This window comes from Macrotis lagotis, chromosome X, assembly GCF_037893015.1.
Source record: "Macrotis lagotis isolate mMagLag1 chromosome X, bilby.v1.9.chrom.fasta, whole genome shotgun sequence".
Classification (NCBI taxonomy): Eukaryota; Metazoa; Chordata; class Mammalia; order Peramelemorphia; family Peramelidae; genus Macrotis; species Macrotis lagotis.
Window position 1 is genome coordinate 30,244,667 of NC_133666.1, and position 2,752 is coordinate 30,247,418.

Below are 2,752 nucleotides of genomic sequence, written 5' to 3' on the forward strand. Positions count from 1 at the left end.
AATTGTGTTTGATTACTATGCTGCTGAAATGAACAAATCCATCATAGTTGATCTTTGCACAGTGTTGCTGTTGGTGTGTACAATGTTCTTGTAGTTCCGCTCCCTTCACTCTGCATCAGTTCATGCAAGTCTTTCCTGACTATTCTTAAGTTCACTCTCTCATGATTTCTTATAGAACAATAGTACTCCAACACATTCATATACCATAGTTTGTTCAGCCATTCCCCAATTGTTGGGCATCCCCTCAATTTCCAATTCTTTGCCACCACAAACAGGGCTGCTGTGAATATTTTTGTACATGTATGTATTTTACGTAGATTATGCTTAACATCATTCTACAAATAAGACAATTGAGGCCCAGAGTGAATTGACTTCCTTAAGATCACACTCTTTGTTAAGGTAGTAATGGATAGCTAGGTGACTCACTAGATAGAACACTAAAGCTGGAATCAAGAGACCTGTATTCAAAGTCACTTTTTAAAAAAATATTTTATTTATTTTGAATTTTACAATTTTCTCCCTAATCTTACTCCCCCCCCCCACAGAAGGCAATTTGCTAATCCTTACATTGTTTCCATGGTATACACTGATCTAAATTGAATGTGATGAGAGAGAAATCATATCCTTAAGGAAGAAAAATAAAGTATAAGAGATAGCAAGATTACATAATAAGATATCAGATTTTTTCCCCCTAAATTAAAGGTAATAGTCCTTGGTCTTTGTTCAAACTCCACTGTTCTTTCTCTGGATACAAATGGTATTCTCCATTTCAGATACTCCCAAATTGTCCCTGGTTGTTGCACCAATGGAATGAGCAAGTCCATCAAGGTTGATCATCACCCCCATGTTGCTGTTAGGGTATACAATGTTTTTCTGGTTCTGCTCTCCCTCCTGGCTTCTTAATAAAACAATAGTGTTCCATGACATACCATTCCCCATTCATGTAAATCCTTCCAGGCTTCTCTGAATTCCCATTCCTCCTGGTTTCTAATGGAACAATAGTGTTCCATGGCATACATATACCACAGTTTGCTAAGCCAATTCCCCAATTGAAGGACATTTACTTGATTTCCAATTCTTTGCCACCACAAAGAGGACTGCTATGAGTACTTTTGTCCAAGTGATGTTTTTACCCTTTTTCATCATCTCTTCAGGGTATAGACCCAGTAGTGGTATTGCTGGATCAAAGAGTATGCACTTTTTTGTTGCCCTTTGGGTGTAATTCCAAATTGCACTCCAGAAAGGTTGGATGGGGGGTGGCTAGGTGGCACAGTGGGTAAAGCACTGGCCCTGGAGTCAGGAGTACCTGAGTTCAAATCTGCCCTAAGACATTTAATAATTACCTAGCTGTGTGGCCTTGGGCAAGCCACTTAATCCCATTTGCCTTGCCAAAACCTAAAAAAAAAACCCCAAAACAGAAAGGTTGGATGAGTTAGATATTCTAATTTCTTAAGTCCCAATAATATTCCATCATATTGATCATATACTCATAAATTTTTGGTGTTTATTTGCTGCCTTCCTCCACTGAATGTAAATAAACTCCTTTAAGGCAGGGACTTTCATTTATGTCTTTGCATCCTCAGGTACTTAATGCTTACTGATTGATTCACAATTTCTTTGTGAATGACAAATGGAATTAATAAAACATGAAACATGTTAGTATATAGGAAAAGAGCATTGTACTGGGAAGTCAGTAGATCTAGTTATGAGGCCTAGCTTTCTCCTTTATTACCTATATGACCTTAGCTAAATCATTTCCCTTCTCTTGCCTGAGTTTTTCCTCTGAAGGGAATATCCTTGATATATTTGGGTTTTTTTTTCCTTTGAAAAAGTTTTATTTATTTTGAATTTTACAATTTTCCCCCTAATCTTGCTTCCCTCCCCCACCCCCCCCACAGAAGGTAGTCTGTTAGTCTTTACATTGTTTCCATGATATACATTGATCTAAGTTGAATGTGATGAGAGAGCAATCATATCCTTAAAGAAGAAAAATAAAGTGTAAGAGATAGCAAAATTGCATAATAAAATAACTTTTTTTTTTAAATTAAAGGTAATGGTCTTTGGTCTTTGTTCAAATTCCACAATTCTTTCTCTGGATACAGATGGTGTTCTCCATTGCAGATACCCCAAACTTGTGCCTGATTGTTGCACTGATAGAATGAACAAGTCCATTAAGGTTGATCTTCACCCTCATGTTGCTGTTAGGGTGTGCAATGTTTTTCTGGTTCTGCTCATCTCACTCAACATCAGTTCATATAAATCCTTCCAGGTTTCCCTGATTTTTCATCCTTCCTGGTTTCTAATAGAACAATATATGCCATTCCTCAATTGAAGGACATTTACTTAATTTCCAAATCCTTGCCACCACAAACAGGGCTGCTATGAATATTTTTGTACAAGTGTTATTTTTACCCTTTTTCATAATCTCTTCAGACCTAGTAGCAGTATTGCTGGGTCAAAGGGTATGCACATTTTGGTTGCCATTTGCATGTAATTCCAAATTGCTCTCCAGAAAAGTTGGATGAGTTCACAGCTCCACCAACAATGTATTAGTATCCCAGATTTTCCACATCCCTTCCTACATTGATCATTGTCCTTTCTGGTCATATTGGCCAGTCTGAGAGGTGTGAGGTTGTACCTCAGAGATGCTTTAATTTGCATTTCTCTAAATAAATAATGATTTAGAGCAATTTTTCATATGACTATGGGTCACTTTGATTTCCTCATCTGTAAATTGCCTTTGCATATCCTT